This window comes from Sinohyriopsis cumingii, chromosome 17 (assembly GCF_028554795.1).
Source record: "Sinohyriopsis cumingii isolate HCF-2022 chromosome 17, ASM2855479v2, whole genome shotgun sequence".
Lineage (NCBI taxonomy): Eukaryota > Metazoa > Mollusca > Bivalvia > Unionida > Unionidae > Sinohyriopsis > Sinohyriopsis cumingii.
Genome location: NC_142977.1, coordinates 119,859,425 through 119,884,969, shown reverse-complemented (window position 1 = coordinate 119,884,969; position 25,545 = coordinate 119,859,425). Strand labels below are relative to the sequence as shown.

At 36.3% G+C, this 25,545-nt stretch overlaps 1 long non-coding RNA gene across 1 annotated transcript in view; it reads right to left on the bottom strand.

Annotated features, from left to right (window-relative positions):
- Positions 1–10,801: 10,801 nt before the first annotated feature.
- Positions 10,802–25,545, bottom strand: part of LOC149779756 (uncharacterized) — a 59,381-nt gene continuing 44,637 nt past the window's right edge. The window contains exons 2-3 of the long non-coding RNA XR_016415485.1: positions 11,330–11,421; positions 10,802–11,024 (exon numbers count right to left, since the gene is read on the bottom strand). This is a non-coding gene — a long non-coding RNA (uncharacterized LOC149779756). The remainder of the gene's footprint in view (positions 11,025–11,329; positions 11,422–25,545) is intronic.

The following is a 25,545-nucleotide window of genomic DNA, read 5'->3' as shown; positions in this document are numbered from 1 at the left end:
TCCGTACCAAAATGATTTAGTCACTATCTCGCACACCACATGTCGAACAGAAGTTTCCTCTTCAACCAAGATTTCTTGGTGTAATAGATTTTGTTAATCTTCTAACTCGTCCGTTGGAATTCGGTGTATTAGTATCACCATGTAAGTAGAATGAGCGGCATACAAACCTGTATGAATCTCACGCGAATCATCAATGTCCGACCAATGGACCACTTTGAAATGAATCAGTCCTCTTATACCATTCAGGTACCAGTGGTTTAAAGACCGGTGACGTAACGGATGCAATTGTTCTTGTATTTTGACCAACTCTCGGTAAATGCGTTCTCTCAACTCCACAGGCAAACCACGAATGTTCTCTTGTAAAGTATCCATTCAGGGATTACTGATATCGTCTCGCTAAAGGTAGGTAGTGACAATTCGGGGACCATTGAGCATGTTCCAGGTATTCCGAATCTTGCTGTTCCCACTGGTGTAGTGACACACCACAACTGAAGCACTTTACTTGATCCCCTCCGCCCAAGTAGAAAAATCCGGCTCTGGCTAATTCTTCGGGGTAGGTCCTCCCAGATATTTAGGCCATTTTCCTTGGAACGATTGAAAACGATTTTCAAAGTCACAGTTTCAAGGAAACGCACAGGGAACGAATATTCGTCTTTCACATGTTCGTTTCGATGAGGGTGGGGTGACATCGACAGGAGTTTGCTCCGTTTTGGATGACATCCGTAGGGTGGTAGACGCATGGTCTCACGTGAAGGCGGACATCCACAATGAAAACCAGTAAAGAGGCCACGATAACGAGTGGCATCGCTTTAGCATCCGTCAGGTTTGATACGCACATCATCACTTTCTATGGCAGGTGTAGTGATAGTAGTAGTAGTAGTAGTGTTAACAAAGTTCCCATGATGCTTTACTGCATCGCTCTCATCGCAAGACACATCATCGCACTCCACTTGATAATCACCGAACTTGAATGATGTCTCTTTAAAAGGATTCATTTTTCTATCTTGGTCTTGGTGGTGACAATGAACTATCGATCTTGGACGTTTTCCCTTTTTATATGTTGACCAATATCGACGTGACCGTACGGTAAAGTGAAGTGGTTGGGAAGCCGCACTCGCTTCTGGTACACGATTTGATACACTTTATCCAAAGGCCGACTGAAGATTTGATGAGTGGGTAAACGTACAATCTTATGCGGATCGTAGGTACTCACTCTGAATTTTCCATCCTCTTCAGACTGCAACGTTTCTTTAAATACCCCAAAGTTCACCACTTGACTGGTGCGATAATTGAGAGTCACTCCTTTCACTTTAACTCAGTGTGCACTTGTCCCTGTTTGTCCCGGTATTCGTAGCCGTAAGTTTTAGGACCACCACTAGCGCAATTTAAAATCTTCTCGTTGGGGTGCTCGTCTGTGCAGGCTCCTAAACGGTCTCATTCGATGTCAGGGTGATGTTGACCAATGCGATCAATGTAGATGCCACTGTCCGTATCAATGTACAGGACGCGATCAACTAACAGTTCTAAAGCTTCGTACAATTTTAAGCGAGCACGGGCTGTCACGTAAGCCGCAATGATGACATTTCCAAATTCATCGGCTTGTATAAAGTCCAGATCTTCTTCGTAATTGACTAAGATCGGATCCTCACGAACGACGTCCACGTGTTTCATGTATTTGGTTTTGTCGTAAATCATCTGGAAGTAACGGGAAGGTTCTGTGAAATACTCTGTCTTGGGTAAACACGGTCGTGGTGCCATTTTTCCCCACAAGCAATTTAACATCACTTTGGCAAATGATCGCCTGCCTTCGTTTTTCTCGATGTAGTTTAAAGTGATGCCTTATTGCACCCAGTATTTCTCTTTGAATTTCTTTTGATCTTCGGGAGTGTGACATCAAGAAGGATAGCCACTGGCTTCTTGTTTAAGTTTCAAAAAAGCATCCAAGTAGTCTGCGAAAATGCATTTCTGAGTCTTGTCGCCATTGTGGTATTTTTTGTCTTGGGTAATTGGTAAATTTCGTACACTTCTAACAGTTGGTATCCCATGTCCAGAACTTTGAACAATTCCACGCTGACCCAAGTTCCCGTCAAGGCGCGTTCTTCCTGGGTGTGCCGACAAGGCTGGTCTTGGTTGCATTTTTCGGCACAAGTACGGCACAAGGGTAACATCGATTTTCCTTGGCAATGGGGAGGTAAAACGGGATGGAAAAAGTCCGTGGGAGGCAAGACTTTGCACTTAATCAAGCCTTTGTATTGCCGAATGTTGTCCAGGTCAATGTGTTCTGTCAGCAATTGCTAGTGCTCTGCAGGAAAGAGACAATATTTGCACACGTAAGGATACAGCGAACACACGTCCAAGTACTTGATTTATTGTCCTTTATCTTCGTCAGCGTGGTACAGCAAACAGGTGGCATTTGTCCGTCCTCGGTACAAACTATCCCGTGGGTTCAGTGGGTCCAGCACCTTGTAACTTTCCACGATATGTTTAAACTCGGGATCGGTTTTCAAACGGTGATCGTATTCGTGTTCCCACATTTCCACCACTTGGTATCCTTCCTTTTCTAACTTCAAGCGTCGCTGACAAGTGGCCTGGTACAAGTCTTATATAGTCCGTTGTAAAAATTGATTGTTAGTACCACGTTCAGGGTAACAGACGGGACATCCGTGAAATAAGCAACCGTTAAACTGGTACACGATCTTGGGGTTTTCTAAGTTCCACCCATCTACCGTATACGTTCCGATAGTCTTTTCGCCTCTTCCGTTGCAGGCGTGCTGAATCCATTTGTCTTCCTTGTCGTACAAGTAATGTACCCAGCGTAGACCAAGTATTGACCTTTGTCAAAGTTCGTCGTTTGAGGGCTGATGACAGTCAGTGTGTTTTCAGGCATGAATCTTTGGCGGTATACGAAGGAAAACGCTTTGGCAATGGTGTAGGCTTCTTTCAAAGGATCAATCCCTCCGTGTTTCATGAATAATTCTCAAACTTTTTCTACAGCAACGCCGAAAAATATCTACGTTGGAACGACAATACTTTAACATTTCTTCCTAAAAGTCGAAGGGGTCCGATGCGTGAGCCTGGCACCAATCGTAGACAGCTTCTCGTTGTTCGGTACGCATGTTGTCGATGTCGTAATCAGGAGCCTCAGGCAAATGGGGTAGAACAGCGTGTTGATTGGTTTGGGTACTGAAAAAGTGCGGAAAATAACCTTTAGCCATTTCTGTCATTCCAAACGTTTTAGGCATTCGACTCAAAAGCATGGCCAAGTAACTCATCGAATCTTGATTTTGGCTCCGTTCAAAGTCACTTTGTGACGTTAGATGCCTTGTTCCGTATACTATCTCAAAAGAAACTATCCATATTATCCCGAGAAATTGTGAGCCATCACTGTGGCATGGCGATGACAATCTCCATAACGTTCGATGTCCTCTTGGCTCCACGTCTCGTCGATGGGGTCTAAAATCCATTGGGTGAAATCGGTCAGCGTGTTAGGTCCCCGAAAGATTTTTTCACGTTCTCCATGAATCTTGCAGCAGTGATTGCAACGACTAAAGATAATTTCTTGGATGCAATTTGCGCACGCTCGATGAGCCACGCAGAAATTAGGAATGTGAATGCCAGTCTCTTGCATGCATTCGAAATAGAAAAAAAGATTAAATTCCCTTTCTTCTCGTAATCTTCTTCTTGTTGTGGTTGGTATTTTTGAATGTAGCATTCGTGCTCCAAGTCCACGATTTGGTGACAAATGTGACATCGTTTCTTTCCTGAACATACGTGTGCCTTGGCTTTATTAATACGCATGCCTTGTCCACAAGTAGGGCACAATCTCAGCAGCTGACAAGCACTTTTCCGCTTTGAATTTTGCGTTTTCAGATGTTATTGGTAACAGGTTGGACTGACAAAAGTGCGCTGACAAGTAGGGCAATGCAATCGTTCTTGTCCTTCGTCCAGACAGGGTTGAGAGGCCAAACATCTCTCGCATTTCGATCCACAATGCTTGTGTTGCTCTCGATTATTATAGCCATAGTCAAATTTCTCACATTAATAACTGCATCCCATGAATGCGATTATACTGGTAATGGTATCGAAATGTTCATCGTGATGATAGACGTGAATATATTTTCCGTCTTTGAAATCTTTGCCTCGAAACAATAGAGGTCCGCGCACTTCTTGATGGTGAACTTTCAAGGTGTAGCGTGGTGACAAGACGTCCCGAAATTTTTGCATTTCAGGAATGCCACAAGGTGTGTCTTTGGATTGCCCTGCTTGTTGTAATAGAAGTTCTGCTTCGTTGTTTGGCTCCGTCCGATCGTTGAAATTTTTCGAGGCTCTTTTCCATTCTACCGTATCGTTCTTGTAGGCATACGTTCGTCCCACCACGACGGCACGGGCTAAACACATCTGTTCTTGAGGGTTGTTAATTTGGACGAGGCTCTTTTTGGTGCTGCGAAGATCGTCAACCAATAACACTTTTCTGCATTGTCACGTTCCCTTGGGGAGAGAGACGTGGGTCGTGAACGGTGTGGCTTTTCCATCGGTGATGTGAAACTTGCACGTGATTGTTGCACGTGTTGAATCTTGTCGATGACGTTTGAAGGTGTAAATTCTGCTGGATTGCTAAACTCGATCCAATCGGGGGATTTCAGACTGTCTTGATGAATGGAAAGTCTCAAGCGATCGTCTTCTTTGGCTTGACATTGGCGTTTCAGAGTGGTTAACAAAGAATCCCACACCTCGGTGATGAAGCCCTCTGCATTCTCCAGTGGTACGTTAGACTCGAAATCTTTACACTTCACCGTGTAGGTGTAAGCCGTAGTTCTAAATTTTCTAGAGAGCGCTTTTTCGTCTCTCGAATGTGATAGTAATTTTCAGGGTTTACTAATGGTGGTGAAATTTGTTTGGGTTTAGAAACTCAGGAACAGGACGTAATCATCTTTAACTGCCTTGAGCCTTTGCCACGGCCAAGACCTACTTTTGGACTGTCTCCTGAAGATGATGATTTGGTAGAAATCACTAGGGGTGGTACGGCAGGCGTAGTAACAGGGTTGGGTTGTTTAGCTCGGCAAGGTCTTTTTCTCTTCGATCGTAATAAAGAAGTCTGATACATTTGTTTCAGACTCCTTAACTCTGCTAAAATGTCTAAAAGTGCCGTTACCGTTTGGCTTTCACCATTCTCCTTCTCTCATAGAACTTGTTCCTTCTCTGCTGCTTCTTCCTGTCGTTTCATTCTTGCCTCTTCTTCTTCTTCTCGCTGTTGTTGTTGAAGGAGCTAAAGCTTGTTCTGCTTCCTTCTGCTGTTGTAAAAATTTCTCCAGTTCTTCTTTCTATCTCTGTTTAAAATCCTCGACGTATGGTAAAGAACGAGAAGGTGGCGAAGATACTGGTAAGGAACAAATTCTTGCTAAGAAAGAAAATCCACTAGATCCCAATTAAAACTGACCTCTTCTGGAAGTAAACCTGTGTTGACTTTGGTAGCCACTGCTTACCATCGCTTCTCGTCTCCACGGCTGGTGTTCCCCAATTCATTGTCTTCTTAGTTTCCGTCATGCTTGAAAACTGTGTCGCATGGATTGACTGTGCACAAACGCTAGGTCTTCTATATAAGGAATGTGACGTCACATGTCGCTCTCTTCGGATTGGAAGACTGGTTCCGTGTTGTGACTGAATTGTGTAATGCAAACTCGCCCTTCCCTTATAAATAACCACAGTTCACTGCATTCCCTCCACCTGTTCATCATCAATGCTGTTCCGTACGGACTTACTCATGTATGTAAAATCATGTTGGACAATTATCCGGATCACCGATACGAGCGTTTGGAAAGAAGAATTTATGTGGAGAGACAAGGCTGTTTGAAGAGAGTCCTTATCTACGCACCAGCAGTCAGAAGAAGTTTGAGGAAAAGAAGAAGACGTATGCGTTGCCCTCTATGTTAACGGAATAATGTTAACAAAAATCTAAAAAGGCCCTTTTCAGGGCCATTCGTATGCCTCGACAAGATTTGCTTTTCTGCCTCAAATTATTTTTTTGTCAGTTGTATAAGTGTTTGTGACTGTATGTTGTATGTTTTATGTGTTATATAAATCTAGGTCCCACTCTTTCTTCCCGATTGAGGTCAGCCCAGTGCATACCTGCACACCCGCTCTTTGCTCAGTACTGTGACGTCACCTTACATGGTTACAACATTGTTACCAATCTCCCATACCGTGACGTCATACGCTATACAGACCCCACTTTCCCTTCTCGCTAGACAGGCCCATACCCTTGTCGCTAGACAGACCCATTCTTTTTTTGTGGCTCTATAGGTCCATCCATGTTAAATTTCCCCATGTTAAATTCTCCTTGTCGCCAAAGGGCCGGGACCCAGTTTTTAATGGTAAGTGCTATTGTCGCTGAAACGCCCCACTTCACTACTAATAGGTTAATTTTTTCACTCCGTGTTGATATATAATGGGTTATTTCTTCACTCTGTGTTGATAGTATGTAATGGCTTTTTCTTCCCTCTGTGTGGTTAATATATTATGTTGTTTTTTCTCCTTCCCTCTGTGTGGTGTGTGTGAATGTGTGTGTGTATGAGTTAGCGTACGTTTGTGTGGATAGTATAGTGTGTGTTTGTAAAACGTTGTATGGGTTAGGGGAAGTTTATGTGAATAGTATATTGGGTTTTTTTCCTCTACCCGTGTGTGAATAGTATATATTGGGGATTTTGATAGTAAATATTGGGTTTGTCTTTTGCTCCTTCCCGTGTATGGATAGTATATTTTTGGATTTTGTTTCTCCTTCCCGTGTGTAGATAATATATTTTGGTGTTAGTATGAGTTCACGCACGTTTGTGTGGATAGTAGATATTTTGGTGTTTTTCTTCTTTCCGTGTGTGGATAGTAGATTTTGGGTTTGTGGAAAGTATATACTATTTTTTCTTCATCTTCCAGGGTGTAGATAGTATATGTTGTGTTTTTCCCTTCCCTTCTGTGTGGATAGTAGATATTGGGGTTTATGATAGTATATTTTGGGTTTTTTCTCCCTGTTGTGTGTGGATAGTATATTCTTTTTTGTTCTAACCGTGTGTGGATAGTAGATATTGGGGTTTTTGATAGTATATTTTGGGTTTGTTTCTTCTCATTCCCGTGTGTGGATAGTATATTTTGGTTTTGTTTTTTCTCATCACCTTTGTGTTCATAGTATATTTGTGGTTTGTGGATACTATAATAAGGTTTATTTTCATTCCCGTGTGAGGATAGTAGATTTTGTGGTTTTTGATAGTATATTTTGGGTTCGTTTTTTCTCCTTCTCGTGTGTGGATAACATATTTTGGTTTGTTTTTTCTTCTTCCCGCGTGTGGATAGTAGATATTGGGGTTTTTGATAGTATATTTGGGAGGGGTCTCCTTATCTCTGTGTTGATAGCAGATTTGTGGTTTTTTCGATAATATATAATAGTTTTTACCTTTCCTTCTGTATGGATGCCTCCTATGTGGTGGAAAGGCTAAAACATGAATGGAGGTATCCAGTTACGAAAGCCTTTGTGACAAGTCAAGTGACCAACCTGAAAGTAGCCAGGGACCTGGTACAATGTATGACAGAGAAGGAAGTAGAAAAGTTAAGAGGTTTCATTCAACCTCCTTATGTGAGAGTTGGAACCTTGAAGAATGCCCTTAATAATATGATGAAAGTCGGGTGTTTTTTAGAAGACATATTGCATTGGAAGATGGGTCCTTTGTGAAGTTGGGGCTAGTCCAACTAAAGAAAGGAGAAGAAATAATGAGAAAAGTGATGGAAGAAGAAGTGAAGAAGATAAAAGACAGGTGGGCTAAAGAACGAAAGGACAAAGAAAACAGAAAGAAAAAGAGGAGTTTGAAATAATGAAAACTGGATGATGGTGCAGGAGAAATTTAGATCAATGGGACATCCTGACGGAAAAGAAGAAGAAAAAAGGAATTATTGAAAAAGTGAGGAAATGGTGGAAGAACAAGAGAAAATCACAGAACCCAAAGGCCTTTTTCAGGGCCACTCATATACCTCGAAAAGATTTGCTTTTTTGCCTAATTTTTATTTTAGTCGGTTGTATAGTTGTTTATGTTTGTTGTATGTTGTATATATGTCTTATATATGTCCCCATGTTAAATTTCCATTGAAGCTATACAGTCCCACGACCTATTTGACTGGGTTTTCCATTGACGCTAAAGTCTCCCATTCCCATGACGCTATATAGTCCCAATATTCCCATGTTAAATTTCCCTTGACGCTATAGTATCCAAAATTTCCCCATGTTAAATTCCTCTTGACGCCAAACGTTCCCACGACCTTTTTGACTGCGTTTTCCATTGACGTCATAGCATCCCAATCCTTGACGCTACACAGTCCCAAATTTCCCCATGTTAAATTCCCTTTGACGCCAAAAGTTTCCACGACCTTTTTTGACTGGGTTTTTCATTGACGCCATAGTACCCCACTATACTACTGATATTTACAGACAAGAATTCGAAAATACATTTCTAACAAGACTTCGTTGGGCACAAATTATATCTACGAACAATTTATATGTACTTCTAGTTTGGACCTTTTCAAACCTTTACAGATTCACACTGCAGTTGTTCTTGCAGACAGAAAGAACTGCACAAACAACAAATTAAAATTACATATAGTGACCCTTCTGGAAGTGTGATGTTGGTTTATGTTCTGTCTACTATAAATTATAAACAAAATGTTACTTACTCGCTCTGTTTTTGAATTGGGCAAAATATTTATATTCAGTGTGTCAAGAAAAACAACCGCCATTATATATGCTTTTTCAAATCTTTAACACGAAACGTTTGTTCTGCAAGCCAAATTCTGCCTAAAGTTTACGAATGTGACAAATGTAATACATCTCCTAGCAAAATGTAACTCCTATTATGAGAACAAGCATTTAAACAAGGAAAAGGATGGACTCAAGAGAATTCTTATTTGCGAAATTTAGGTTGGCAAATTTGAAACAATTTTCACCGAAACTGATATTGTTCAACGTTTATATAAATGTACTATTTTCCTTTTCTTTCATTCTTATTTTACAAGATTTATACAAATTATGAGCGTGGTAAAGGTACGGTAATTTTTTTAACGGGATAGTAATGAAATCATATAGGGAAAAGAGGATTTGCTTTATTATAAAGGGATTTACTTAAGCTTTTCTGCCCCATCTCTTCCATCCTACACTGATTTGTTAGTACATAGTGGGTCTTGGTCACTCCAAACGTTGAGCTAAAATGTAGATATGTAATGTTGATAGGACCTACCTGGGCGCTGGAAAGTAGATCAAGAGGAACTGCTCAGTCAAAATGTAAGTTAAACCTATGCAACTTTTAACATTTCGTTTCCCCTTTAGAAACCTATAAGACCCGCCGTGTTAAAGTTCTGCTTGTGTCATTTCCATGTGAATTCCTATTTTCCAGAGACAATCCCCCGATGTTATACTTACTTTTAACATTAAATCATCACAATGGTGGGATATTACGGGTAGACTATCGACACGTTCATAGCAGATAGAAACTCCATGCACATTTTAGGGTTGGGAGTTGTGCAGTAGATAGCGAAAAGTGTAGGGAACTGTGCAGTTGATTGCGAAAAGAGGCTTGGAATATGGACAATATGCCGAACGAGCCAGTTCTGTTACAGTGATAAACTTCCCGTCAAGCAGACCCAGTTACAGGAGTAACATGTTCACTATCTCTCTCTCTCTCTCTCTCTCTCTCTCTCTCTCTGACACACATACACGGGTTTGGCACAAACTGCTATCCAAAGAGTACAGTGCTTAAGTTCGACCTTATTTCAACTTGAACACATTCGCTCTTTTCTTTTACAGAGAGTCTGACGAAAATACAATTGACTCACTCACTTTTTCAAATGCAAAGGTGCTTTTTGGCTACAATTCATTTTGAGGTTAGAATAGTCTGTCAGTGTTTTAAGACTCGGATAGACAAATTTGAGACAGCTAAAGTCCCTGGCTCGGTAAATCATTAGCTTCACGTCACAATTCTGACAAGCTCAGTCAGAAAAATTTACTTTCTTTTTGTCAGTCATTGACTTGAAGAAAAAGAAAAAAAAAAACATTCTATCCGATGTGGCACGAACAACTAATAATGGTCAGGTCGCTTTGGAAACTTGAGTGGAAAAATGTCACAGCCTTGCAAAAGAAACCTTAACTTTCACACGCCATATGTTGCCTGAAGTATGACAATGTGACAAAAGCAGCACATCTCCGATGGCAAATACTGTTAAAAACGTACGATAATTCGATTTTTAAAACAAGCGCAAAGTACTTGGACAAGACCTAAATCAGTGTTTAAAACCTAATTCTAGCAAATGTTTGAACCAACTGCCTGCATTAAACAGTTGTCTAGCTTGAACGAAATATTGTTTTTGTATCAAAAGTTTTTGCTTGTAAATTCGTAAAAGCGATAATCGCCCGCGCGAAACAGCTTCAGTTTCACTCAGTTATGGAACATTAGCACGACGTCGAAAATGATTGAATGTACGAAAGTTTGGCAAAGCGGGAAGATAAGTCACAGAGAGAGAGAGAGAGAGAGAGAGAGAAAATGTTAAAATATCAAATTAAACATAGCCAAATTATACGCTGGCTTGTGACAAACATTAAATTTTGTACCCAGTGAAGTCTAATATTCAGTTTAGTGGAGTCTTTTTAATAAACTTTGTGGATTTTAAGTAAGGTTATTAAGGTTAGCCTGCCTGATAGTCTCGTGATGTCATCTTCATCAAGAATTAGGAGTAAAAATACGTTCGAGTTTTGACCCCTTTATAATACAACTAACTACACATGCAATACTTCAAAAAAAGATTGTTGTGAACTTCACAGTGCTTAGTCTATTATTTTGCCTAGACAATTTCACTGTTCTTGCTGTAACGAAAACAAATTCTGCCTTTGTCGTGAGATTTATTGGCGAAGTATTCAGCCACGGCATATAGAATGTAATCATCTGATGGAACCCTCAGCGAACATGGCACGGATGAATGGTTCGTCAAATGGCTCCCCACTACAAGATATATAGTTGTATATTATGGATAATTTATACCTTGTAGTTTACTTTACGTGTAACATAACTACGGATTTTAAGGAATTATATTTGAGTGGTTCTGTATTAATTAGAATCAAATATGCTCTTGGCACAGCATTTAACAATTCAAGATAGCATTATTCAAATATAAAATTAGCTATATCTGTTTCAATTCTTGAGGGACTCGTACACTAACTTATGATATTAAAGCAGATGAAAGCTGAAGTTTTGTTTTATATTTTATTTCTATTTGAATGACATCTTGCAATTAATTATATTAATACCTTTTTCTAAAGGCACAGTTTCGTCGTCGTCGGACTCATCCATTGTCAAGTACTGGCGGATTCAAACACACTATTGTTTACCTTGGTACTCACTGCAAAAAATAAAGACACTCTCTTAGATACAACCCATTTACTTTAACAATTCAAACTATCTATTGGTTTTCATTTTTATTCTATTAATTCTAATACAACGGGATATATCAATGTCTTCTACACTTAAATTACACACACAACACGAGGCTCGGCATACACCAGTTCAACACTTTGCACCTAAATTGTGAATTGTGCATGACATTTGTTTTTCTGCCTTGTTTATTTATTTTTTTGTAGTTATTTTTCCTTACGGAATTATAGCCCAATTATTATTAAATTTGCGCGAATTGCGGGTCTCCGTTCAGTTTACGCTCATAGCAAAAGCTTCTGATTCGAGGGATAATTAAAAAGAAAATACAGACTGGTTCATAGGAAAGTACGCATAGTTGTGAATTCAAAATTGCGCACCCCTAAAATGCAGTTGAAATATTCTCCGAATTACAACCCATGAAAGGGAAACAATTGTTTTCCTAATTTTATCATCTAAATTCTAACATATGTGTTAGGATTGAATTTTTCAGTAAATTACATTAAAAGCATTTTTTTCTTGTGAAACAAGATTGTATCATTTTAATAAAAATCTTGCATTTTATTTGAAATTGTAAAATCCATCACATTATATAACAAGTTCTTATATTCTAAGACATCAAATTTAGACTAAGTCTCAAGGTGTGCCGAGCAAGCCAAATTCTTTTCTGTTGAGTATATCAGTAAAATTTCATGTGTTTCATAAAAAAGCTGTTGCAGAAGATTTTTATCCGATGGAATACACATAAACAGAAAATAGTCAGTAGAAAAGATATAAGGCTCTTGGAGTTCTGACGAAGCTGGATACAAGCTAGCCAGGCAATTAGTCTGATTAGTCAGACCTCAAAAGGCTCTTCTTTCTTACAGGTAAATGAATGTCAATGTTTGCAAGATTTTCTATAGTGTACATGGATTTTTAATGTTTAAGATCTTATGGTAAGAATATAATCTACGATCGCCACGTTTGCAACATTTTTGTATTTCCTTTCCTGTTCTTTAGTATAATGTATTGGTAAGTTGAATTGTATAATGAATTTATATTTAGTCGTAATTATACTAATGGTTGTTGTAAAAGACTAGTTCACAAAACGCTTTTTGCTCAGTGATTATCAATTTAGAAATAAAATATTCTTTAAGTAATAAATCATATATATATATATATATATATATATATATATATATATATATATATATATATATATATATATATACACTATCCATAAACTAATTATCTGCAATCAACACTTGTTTTGCTATCCACCAACTAGTGATCTACTAACAGCACCCAATTATATCCCATCAATACCCAGCGATCTAAATATCCAGATGACCTAGGGCCCCCTCCTTATAAATAAAGTTAAAAATATCTACTTTCTTTTACGTTATTAACTTCTCTTCTACTGTAAGAAAACCAAACAGTTACATTAACACGTGGTATGGTTTAAAAGACCTTGAATAAAATATTATTATTAAACATTTTCAATGGAAATACGTTGCCAAAACTACCCTAAAAATCCCGCACGTAGTAAAATAAATTAACCTCTTTTTGTACCGACCCACTCTCCACTATCATCCACTAGTGAAGCATAACATCCTCAAGCATAACGCCCTGAGAGAGAGAGAGAGAGGGGGAGACCGACAGACATTCTCCTACTTGAAACAAGGCTTCCATTCAGTTCACACAATGGAATCAAAACAAAATACCTTCTCTAAGCCACTTAAGGATTCCTCTTATAAAGTTTAATTCTCTACCCACTTCTACAGCGTTCGTACGTGCGCCTACCTTCCTATTTTAAACACAAAACAATTACTCATTCACACGAGGTCGGATGTAAAATAATTTATATTGAAAAATGTAATTTAGATTCCTTGTCAATAAAACTGTATTCTATCGCATTGGGATTCCCTTTATAAAGTTAACATCTCTATCCCCTTCTATAATATTCCTCCCAACATATAACTTTCCTTTTAGAAAATAAACATATTATCCTCATTTTTTACATATCAACGTCCACTCATCTACTTACCCAACAATTTAACTTGCACAAGACGCAGTATAAAATACAATTAAAATCCGTATCAATAAAACTTCGTCTGTTCCTCCACTACGTCCATAATCCATATTATAATGTAAATTTGTCTACCTCCATCCCCCTACTTTCCTTTTATAAACAAAACTACCAGCTAGTATCTAAAAGAAAGTGAATTTAAGAAAAAAGACTTTTCAACAAAACACTTCTTTGATGACCCCAATCTTCCTTTGTTGAAAAAAACTACCATACTCATGAGGCTTACAGCCACAGTAAAATTCTCGTCTATTGAGAGAGAGATGGAAAGGAGAAAGAGGGAGACAGGAGGGAGCGAGAGAGACTGAGGGAGACAACAAGAGACAGAGATAGAAAGCGATGAGAGTGGGAATGAACATTAGCCTGCTACCTTGTCTATTTATCCACCCGTAACATGTACCCTACTCAGTAGACCATTATTATTATTATTATTATTATTATTATTAAATAAACAATAAACAAGTATTATTATTAGTAGTAGTAGTAGTAGTAGTAGTAGGAATATTAATATGAGTAGAAGTAATAGTATTAGTAATCTAATGTTAATTCCACTTATCCTATCTCTCAGTATGTAATTGTTTATGGTGGCTGCAAGAACTATATGGATGGTAGATCTATTTTAGAAAGGGGCAGACGATGGTGGAGGCCATTATAGAAGTGGTTAGATAGTGTACTCTATTGATAATCGGGATTATAAGGAAAGTACAGAGAAGGTATTTTCATTTATAAGGCTGTTCCATTGTATTTGCTTGTAACACAAAGTTATTTTAGATTCGACTATGTATGCATGGGCTGGTAGTTTTGTTCCAAACAGCAAAGTAGGGGAATGTATGGATATTATAGGCATAAGTGTTAATGTTATATGGATTGCAGGGTGGTGGGTGAAATAAAGACCTTTTCCTGATAATGGATTTGGATTTTATTTTACACTATTTTTGTAAGGTTTTAAAGTATGGGATTAGTAGATAATTGGGGGTTGATATGCAAATAGTATGAGGATGATAGTTTTATTATCAAGATGGAAGGGTATAAGATGAGTTTGGATACTGTAGACGGGGCTAAACATTATAAGGGGCATCCAAGGGCGCAAGGGCAGATCGATAAATGATTTAAATTTCATTTCTTATTTTTTGTTAAAAATAAGTTCTTTTACATCCTACCTTGTGTGGATGGAGTTGTAGCGACTTTATAACTTAGGAAGGTATAGGCAGATAGGAACATTATAAAAAGGGGTAGTGATTTTAGCTTCATTAGGTGGTTCTTCTGGAACTTAGACAAAACGATTTTATTAATAAGGATTTTAAATTCCATTATTTATCCAGATTCTTTTAAATTCCATCTCTGTGGGAACTGGATGGTACCCTTTTTTAAAGAAGACAGAATGGATATTATATTGTCTCTCCCATTGCTGTCAATAATATATAAGTGGTAGTTTTGTGTTGAAATGAGAGGGTATTGGAGGATTAGGATATTACCAAATTAAGTAGAAATTTTAGATTTATAAAACGGACTTTCGGGCAGTAATGTAAAGTTATTTCTATTGATGAGTGTTTGAAATTATATTTTTGCAAGTTCCTTTTCCATTCTATGTTGTGTTAATAAGTCTGAAGTTTTCTTTACAATAGGAGCGTAGTGGACGGTAGGACTTTTATAAATGGAGATAAAGATTTTTAACTATATATATATATATATATATATATATATATATATATATATATATATATATATATATATATATATATATATTATATATATATATATATATATATATGTAAGATCTGTAGTCTCCAGTATGTAGGAGAAACTGAAAAGCTACACAAAAGGATCAACCATCATAGATCTGATTTGATCACAAAGAAGGTGTACAGAAGCCCGGTCGCAGAACATTTCTCCTCCCCTTGCCGCACTTTCAGTGATATAACACTTATTGCAATTGCTCACAACCACAACTGGAGTTGCAAACCAGGAAAGAAGAGGAATCTCAGTGGATACGCCGCTTTAGAACATTGAAACGAAGCGGTATAAACCAAGAAGACTAGATAAAGAAAACCATGCACAAATAAAATTATCTTTTGCAGCCGACACATTTTATTTTAAATAATTCTCTAAATTTGCTTAATAGCCTATGACTACAATAACAATGAAATATCCGGGATATAATCTGCGCTTACATAAATTTACATAAAATAACAGATGTAGTTATGGCTCATCAATTTCTAGATCAATACAAATACTTTCCAGTATCAGCAGCAAGATGAAATAAACTAGTTGACATAATAGTTAAAAGGTTGAATTCCTGTACAGTCAGCCATGTAACGTTTCGCAAACATAAGCGTTTTTCTGCTTTATTTGTTTGTCTTGTCTATGTTTTGTATCTGCCTCTGAAATAACACTCATTAAGGAGTCGAAAGTGCTAAGGTTAGGTAGATACTAGTCTGTTTATTGCATATATATATATATATATATAAGGGATCATATGGAACCAGGTTGGTAGATCACCTGGTGTTCATGGTAGATAACTGGATGTTGGAAGTAGATAAGTTTCATCCTAAACAAACTCAACATAAAGACTCCTCGTAGCAAACGGTATTCCAATTCGAGAGAAACAAATCGCCTTATGCTACAAAATATAAATTTCAACATGGCGGCATAACGTTAATTTCCCCTTACATTTAGAAACATTTTAGCGTTGGAGGTCCCTGTAGAGTTATTTCGCCACCCTCGTCTTCTCCTGTAGTACAAAAGAATGTGTTGATTGAAGGAGTGGGACCTTATTAGTTATTTCAGCAGAAAATGAAATTTTGTTTGTATCTTATACCAGCTTTTGTTTATGACTCTTCGTTTATTGAAGCCTGTAACGGAGTGGCCATGGTCAGTGTTATGGAATGGAACTGCAATAAATTTGCATTTCTATCCAATTTCACAACAGTTACCTTTTGTGCAAACACCTATGCTCAAAACACGCGCAATCTTTCTAAATTAGTCCGAATGAGTGAATGATGATCCTCAACCACACCTGTTGTTGAGCATCCTACTGCTGCATTAGTTTTGTTGTAAAGGAATCAGTTTATGAATTTATTTGATTACTTATGAAATAAAGCAAATTAGTGCGGACTTTATTACAGTTCAAATGTGAGTGGAGCTATAAAAACATGTACAAAACATGTTTGCTGAACGTTACCTAGATGATCTTTAATTTAGTGGCAAATACATCGAACTCGCCTTTCTTGACAATATTTTGTGTGTTATGGAACTTCAAACCGGCGATTCTCCTGCTAAATTAACAAACTTCAGATTACTATATTTACTTTTTATTAATTTGGAAGAGCCCTAATCTGTGCAAAATGACATACAGTTATATAGTTGAGTTATATAGATTATGTTGAGTTCTATATATTATGTCTACAAATAATGTTTTCAACCTAGTTAGAGTTTAAAAGATCTCATATTTTTAGGTAAATTTTCAAAACAATATTTACATCTTCGTTTACGCATGCTACATATTATATAATTGATAAATCCATTCGACATGTTTACATATTATTTATCCTTATATATTGAAGAGCTTATTTCAGTACAAACAAGCACAATTTGTTTACTCTAATGTGTTGATATGTTTGCGATGAAAACCAAAGAGCAAACAACATGGTCATGGTTAATCATTTAGGTGAGGCACTTCATAATTTTTTGCACTAACAAATGTTTCTTGAACAAGAAAAATACTCCAAAACCTTTTGACAACTTTTTTCTAACAGGAGAAAAATACAATCTACTCATCGTGGGAAACGGAAAGAAACAGCAATAGTTTTGTAAATCTGAATCAAGATGTTTTACATGGCAAAAGATAAAATTAAATTAAAAATGTCAAAAAGTATTTCAATATTGCATTATAGCTGATGAAGTAGTTACCCAATCGGCAATTGCGATCCTATTACAAAACCAAAGCTGTAGATGGTTCAGAATGAATTGCAATGATGTTTCGAAAGAATTGTAATCTTGAATGTGCTGATGTACCAGTAGCCTTGAATATGATAATGTGCTGATAATCTTGATGTCTCATAACGATATAATCCTGATTGTTCTTGAATAAAGTCTCAATACGTCCAAAATAGAGATTTAGGACTTAAGATAATGAGTACAATGTAATTCCAATGAATAATTAAAATAAATAAATCCTCTCTAATTATAACTGAACAGAACTAAACGACTGATTCCACTATCCAGATGTTAACATAGAAATGAGTATACAGATATAAACACAGTTATATAGATCCTCTTGCCCGATGTCGTAATGTCTAAATTTCTGAAAATACTGTCATTGTAATGGAACTTTCCATCAAATTCGTGAAAAGGTGTGTTCTGTTTACTTAAATTTTCTCAGTCAACTTGTTATAAATTATGCAGAATATAAAATGTTCAAGAGGAAAACAAACATCCTGATTTCAAATTGAAATAATAAATTTTTATAAATATTATCTTAAAGTTTAGCCTACACTCATGTATAAAGTTTTATTTAATTTGTATTGTGTTAGCTTTTGTTCATGATTATATTTTATGTATATTTATTTGGTATTGTGTGTTTGACCTTTTTGCATAATTGAAATTCGGATCTTTGCCTACCTTGCTAATGATCTTGAATATAACCAACATGCAACAAGGTCAGTTTTGACTATAATCGTAAATGATATAAGACTGTTAACATACCAACAGTGTTCCAGGCTATTGGTACATCAGCATATTCCAAACTGGAAGTTATTCGGAACACCACTGACATTCCTTTGGAATACTCTATCTTTTGGACTTTTGATAGAACATTTAGAACTTGTACTATTTAATTGACAATGGTGTAGTCGTTCAAACGAATAGGCGTACAAGCGTTAATTATTGGAAATTTGCAATGGATAAATGTACACGGAAACGTATATAAGAAAATTTTAGCAGTATGAAATTTGTACAGACACTGTTCATAGACCCTGGAACGTAATGAACCGTACACGTGCTTCGTCTTTCTTAACCTAATTTTGCAGTTAATTTTTCCCATTGAATTCAGACACATACTGATGTGTGACAAAATTATTGAATAGTTTAACATGTATGCAATTTTGGCAATGGAATTACATATATTATGGATTAATTGTAAGCCCCGACGGTACGATATTAGACGGCAAGTAAACGGTGTTGATACTCTTGTTTATGTTGTATATTAGATGCTGAAATCCAGATACAATGATCTGGAGAAAAAAATTATTAAATATTGTAAATATGTGTGCAATTTTTCAATGGAATTACATGCATTATAGATGAACTGCATGCTACGATCGCACGATAGTAAACGGTGTTGATACCCTATTCATCATACACATTGAACATGAATACACGTATATGTGCCAGTGAGTTGTTCTCTGAAAAAAATAAAATACTGTAAAACCCCGCGTTAACGCGACCCCCATATTAACGCGATCCAATTTTTTGGACCCCAATTATCGCGTTATAGCGGGGTTCCAATGTACTGTCGGTTATTCTTGATTTCTGACTTTTTATTCTAGGGTAATAAATTATTTGTTGAACTTTACGAAGCGTTTTAATTTTCGCTTCTTCCGTTACTCAGCTGATGACATTACAATCGTATAAGGCCATTCTTCTGATTCATTGAATACATTAATAATAAAAAATGAGAACATCAACTTTTTCCAATTCTTACCCACTCGAAAGTTAGATGATATTTGTACAGAAAATGTAATATGCATGCAAAGAAAAGTTGTATTTGAAAATGGGGGAAAAATGAAGGAAAGGAGACGTAGTCTACTGTGGGTTCATGCCCTATCGAATAGCTAATAAATATATATCTACTGGATTTGTAGCAAAACTTGAGAAAAAAGGCTTATGTGTATTTGTGCCTTACATTTAGTTGACACTCTCCATAGTTACCAAGTAACAAAAAAAATTAAGAACATTTCAATTTATACGACTGTCAGATATCAGTAAACAATTTGAACTATGCTTTGCCTACCTCTCTTTTCCTGCTGAAATTGGACCTCAATACGGTACTATGCAGAAGATGAAATAAATCCTAATGGCGTCTTGAACTGGAGCAATATAACGATTCATGACTGTGCAGAATGTAAGGAATCTGAGTACAGTCTGAACATGGTCATAGCTTTATTATACCAGCAGGTCGGTGCAAGTAATGACTTCTTTGCCTACAAAGCTCTTGACAATGGATAATAACATCGACCAGAGCAACATTTGTAAAATACCACCTGCCAATGTCTATAACATAATGAGATATGTCATCTTATTTATAAAATACCACCTGTCAATGTATGTAAAGTATGGAGATATGTAGCCTGTCAATGTCTATAACGTATTGAGAAATGTAATCTTATTTATAAAATACCATGTGTCAATGTCTGTAACGCATTGAGATATGTAACCTGTCAATATCTATAACGTATTGAGAAATGTAATCTTATTTATAAAATACCATGTGTCAATGTTTGTAACGCATTGAGATATGTAACCTGTCAATGTCTATAACGTTCTGAGATATGTTACCTGTCAATGTCTATAACGTATTGAGATGTGCAATCTGTCAATGACTATAACGTATATGTAACCTCTAAATATATATAACGTATTGAGATATGTAACCTGTAAACGCCTATAACGTATTGAGATATGTAACCTGTCAATGCCTATAACGTACTGAGATATGTAACCTATGTCTATAACGTATTTAGATATGTCATCTTATTTATAAAATACCATATGTCAATGTCTGCAACGTATTGAGATATGTAATCAGTCACTGTCTATAACGTATTGAGATATGTAACCAGTCACTGTCTATAACGTATTGAGATATGTAACCTGTCAATGTCTATAACGTATTGAGATATGCAACCTGTCAATGTCTGTAACGTAATGGGAAATGTAATCTTATTTATAAAATACCATCTGTCAATGTCTGTAACGTATTGAGATATGTAACCTGTCAATGTCTATAACGTTTTGGTATATGTTACTTGTCAATGTATATAACGTATTGAGATATGTAACCTGTCAATGTCTATAACATATTGAGACATGTAACCTGTCAATGTATATAAGGTATTGAGATATGTAACCTGTCAATGCCTATAACGTATTGAGATATGTAACCTGTCAATGTATATAACGTATTGAGATATGTAACCTGTCAATGCCTATAACGTACTGAGATATGTAACCTGTCAATATGTAAAACGTATTGAGATATATAACCTGTAAATGCCTATAACGTACTGAGATATATAACCTGTCTATGTCTATAACGTATTGAGTTATGTAATCTTATTTATAAAATAACATCTGTCAATATCTGTAACGTATTGAGATAGGTAACATGTCAATGATTATAACGTATTGAGATTTGTAACCGGTCAATGTCTGTAACGTATTGAGATATGTAACCTGTCAATGCCTATAACGTATTGAGATATGTAACCTGTCAATGTATATAACGTATTGAGATATGTAACCTATCAATGCCTATAAAGTTTTGAGATATGTTACCTGTCAATGTCTATCACGTATTGAGATATGTAACCTGTCTATGTCTATAACGTATTTAGGTATGTAATCTCATTTATGAAATACCATATGTCAATGTCTGCAACGTACTAAGATATGTAATCAGCCACTGTCTATAACATATTGAGATATGTAACCTGTCAATGTCTATAACGTATTGAGATATGTAACGTGTCAATGTCTGTAACGTAATGAGAAATGTAATCTTATTTATAAAATACCATCTGTCAATGTCTGTAACGTATTGACATATGTAACCAGTCAATGTCTATAACGTTTTGGGATATGTTACTTGTCAATGTATATAACGCATTGAGATATGCAACCTGTCAATGCCTATAACGTATTGAGATATGTAACCTGTCAATGTATATAACGTATTGAGATATGTAACCTGTCAATGCCTATAACGAACTGAGATATGTAACCTGTCAATATGTATAACGTATTGAGATATATAACCTGTAAATGCCTATAATGTACTGAGATATATAACCTGTCTATGTCTATAACGTATTGAGTTACGTAATCTTATTTATAAAATAATATCTGTCAATATCTGTAACGTATTGAGATAGGTAACATGTCAATGATTATAACGTATTGAGATTTGTAACCGGTCAATGTCTGTAACGTATTGAGATATGTAACCTGTCAATGCCTATAACGTATTGAGATATGTAACCTGTCAATGTATATAACGTATTGAGATATGTAACCTATCAATGCCTATAACGTTTTGAGATATGTTACCTGTCAATGTCTATCACGTATTGAGATATGTAACCTGTCTATGTCTATAACGTATTTAGGTATGTAATCTCATTTATGAAATACCATATGTCAATGTCTGCAACGTATTAAGATATGTAATCAGCCACTGTCTATAACATATTGAGATATGTAACCTGTCAGTGTCTATAACGTATTGAGATATGTAACGTGTCAATGTCTGTAACGTAATGAGAAATGTAATCTTATTTATAAAATACCATCTGTCAATGTCTGTAACGTATTGACATATGTAACCAGTCAATGTCTATAACGTTTTGGGATATGTTACTTGTCAATGTATATAACGCATTGAGATATGCAACCTGTCAATGCCTATAACGTATTGAGATATGTAACCTGTCAATGTCTATAAAGTATTGAGATATGTAACCTGTCAATGTCTGTAACGTCATGGGAAATGTAATCTTTTTTATAAAATACCATCTGTCAATGTCTGTAACGTATTGAGATATGTAACCTGTCAATGTCTATAACGTTTTGGTATATGTTACTTGTCAATGTATATAAGGTATTGAGATATGTAACCTGTCAATGCCTATAACGTATTGAGATATGTAACCTATCAATGCCTATAACGTTTTGAGATATGTTACCTGTCAATGTCTATAACGTATTGAGATATGTAACCTGTCTATGTCTATAACGTATTTAGGTATGTAATCTTATTTATGAAATACCATATGTCAATGTCTGCAACGTATTGAGATATGTAATCAGTCACTGTCTATAACATATTGAAATATGTAACCTGTCAATGTCTATAACGTATTGAGATATGTAACGTGTCAATGTCTGTAACGTAATGAGAAATGTAATCTTATTTATAAAATACCATCTGTCAATGTCTGTAACGTATTGACATATGTAACCTGTCAATGTCTATAACGTTTTGGGATATGTTACTTGTCAATGTATATAACGCATTGAGATATGCAACCTGTCAATGCCTATAACGTATTGAGATATGTAACCTGTCAATGTATATAAGGTATTGAGATATGTAACCTGTCAATGCCTATAACGTACTGAGATATGTAACCTGTCAATATGTAAAACGTATTGAGATATATAACCTGTAAATGCCTATAACGTACTGAGATACATAACCTGTCTATGTCTATAACGTATTGAGTTATGTAATCTTATTTATAAAATAACATCTGTCAATGTCTGTAACGTATTGAGATAGGTAACATGTCAATGATTATAACGTATTGAGATCTGTAACCGGTCAATGTCTGTAACGTATTGAGATATGTAACCTGTCAATGCCTATAACGTATTGAGATATGTAACCTGTCAATGTCTATAACGTATTGAGATATGTATATCTTTCAGAAAATTATTCTAGTTTCAATATACTACGACCTGACAACGATGTTAATCCTCCTTGATAAGCAATGTAGAGATGGTACATGAGTCAGCGCTTACAGGCACGACGATATGTGCAGTTTACGCGGGTTCGAATCTCCTTAGAGCACGAATTTATAATTCTCTAGCCGGGAAAATGATGCTATTTGTATCGTATTTATATAAATCATGTTAGTATTATCAAGCATTCTCATGTAAAATACTGGTATTGCATTTTCTGTTGTGCTTGGTACATATTTGTATTGCTCTATAGTTATTTCTATATACCTTTATTTCTTACTTAAGAATCCATATTAAATGTGTGTACAGATGATAATTAATTAATAGGTCCATATGCGGGTATATCTGCTACACACGGATGCCTATACCACCGGCACTGTAGCATCGCTTTTTGGTGATCTGTCATGGTCGAAATGGGTGCCATTAAGCCGCGGACCCGGGTTCGAATCTCCTTAGGGTACGAGAGTACAGATTTAAAATATCTCTTACCTCTGCTAGTAGATGCATGGGAAATGGACCGATCATTTTCACTTCAAAATCCCTGGTATGAACTTATGCCACAACTTTTCTGGGGGCATAAGGTGTCACAGAACATAGATGTGACTTTGTTTCCTCCGTAAAATCGTGGAATCTCTCCTTGGCGGTTTTGCTTGGTGTTTTACGGCACGAAAACATCAGTAGGTGGTAGTTGAGACCGCAGAGAATTTAATGTGTTCTGTCTTTTCTCCCATACATTAATATTCTCTTCTTCGTATCATTTTGTTTCTGTTTATTTTATTTCATTTTACCTTCTCTTTTATAGCAATATTTGGCTTTTTTAAATCGACACTTGCCTATTGTCTGTTCAGCGATCCATTATTGTTTCAAAAAAGGCAGGTGACTCGTTTTGTAATCTGTGAATTTGTGCAAAGTACATCAAACAAGCATATACAGATGTTATATATTTAATAAACCTTAACTAAAATGAAAACAGTGTAAGACAATGACATTGTTTCACTGTGAATAATATGCCCTAACATCCTTTCACATGTGCTTGTATTAAAGTCCCATTTTCAGCATAATGTCATGCTTTTGTTAAACCTATGGACTAAGGTTCGATTCCCCGTATTTGCATGGGGTCATGTTTTCAAGATGACAGTCCCAAATGTTAATTTATCTTGTCGGCGAACCACACTATCTTCCATTAATATTAATGATCACTGCAAAGTGCTGTATTCATATTTCTTCCACAATGTAATACATAATAAATGTATTAAAATATTAAGCATGCAATTAACTTTCTTATAATTTTGAACACAGAAATATATAAAGTGTTGAACAATGCTTGAAAGAAGCATCGAAACGAAGATCAAACAAAAAGATAATTCTCGCCTATATATCCATCATGTAAGCCTTCTGTTCGTTTTTTGAACTTGACTTTTAAATGTTGTACCCAGCTAATCATCTCCCTCCCCCCCCCCACCAAAAAAAAATGAAGTAAAAAGAACAACGCTGCTTAACAGTTATCCCGCTACTAACGTATTCAGAGCTGATCTGTTTGACTCCATCCATTTAATGTTTTCGGCATTTGATGATTACACCTAAAGGGAATAATTGTGCCTAATACCTTATTTGGATATAATAATATTTAAGTGGTGGGGGACTTACACCTGTTTCTACAAACTCGGAACGTTCATGAACTTGAGATATGAGATAAGTATTGTAAATTTAATTCTGTTAATTTAGTTCAGGTTTCGTGTTCAGTTTGTCGGTTATTAGGTTGACTGCTTAATTACTTGCTTTGTTGGTCGGTCGACGAGACGGATCGTCCTTGTTTCATTGGTCTGTTGTATATAGACTGCCTTATTTCAGCTTCTTCTGTGTTTAATGTAGGAGAATAAAGTAGTGGTTCCCAAAATGGGCGTTACCGCCCCCTTAGAGGCGGTGGGATTACCGATGAGGGGGCGCTACTGCTGAATAATGCTTTTTACTGGAATAAAGGAAAGGGGACAGCACGACAAAGATTGAGATTCGAACAGATGGATTGTCTTTTAAAAGCTAGGTGCGTATACCACAAGTCTACTGGATAAAAATGCAACTAACAGATGAACAAACATTTGTTAGAATTTGCTCAAAGAACAATAACATAGGTTTTCCCTTAAATGTGACGTGAATGGGATTTATTACCATATTGGTATAAAGGTTGCTGGATTATATTCCAAACTTGACCGCGATAGCTATATATTCGATAAGAAGTTTAAACACTCACCAAAATTTCTAAACGTTTACACAGTTTACAATCACCAAAACGTT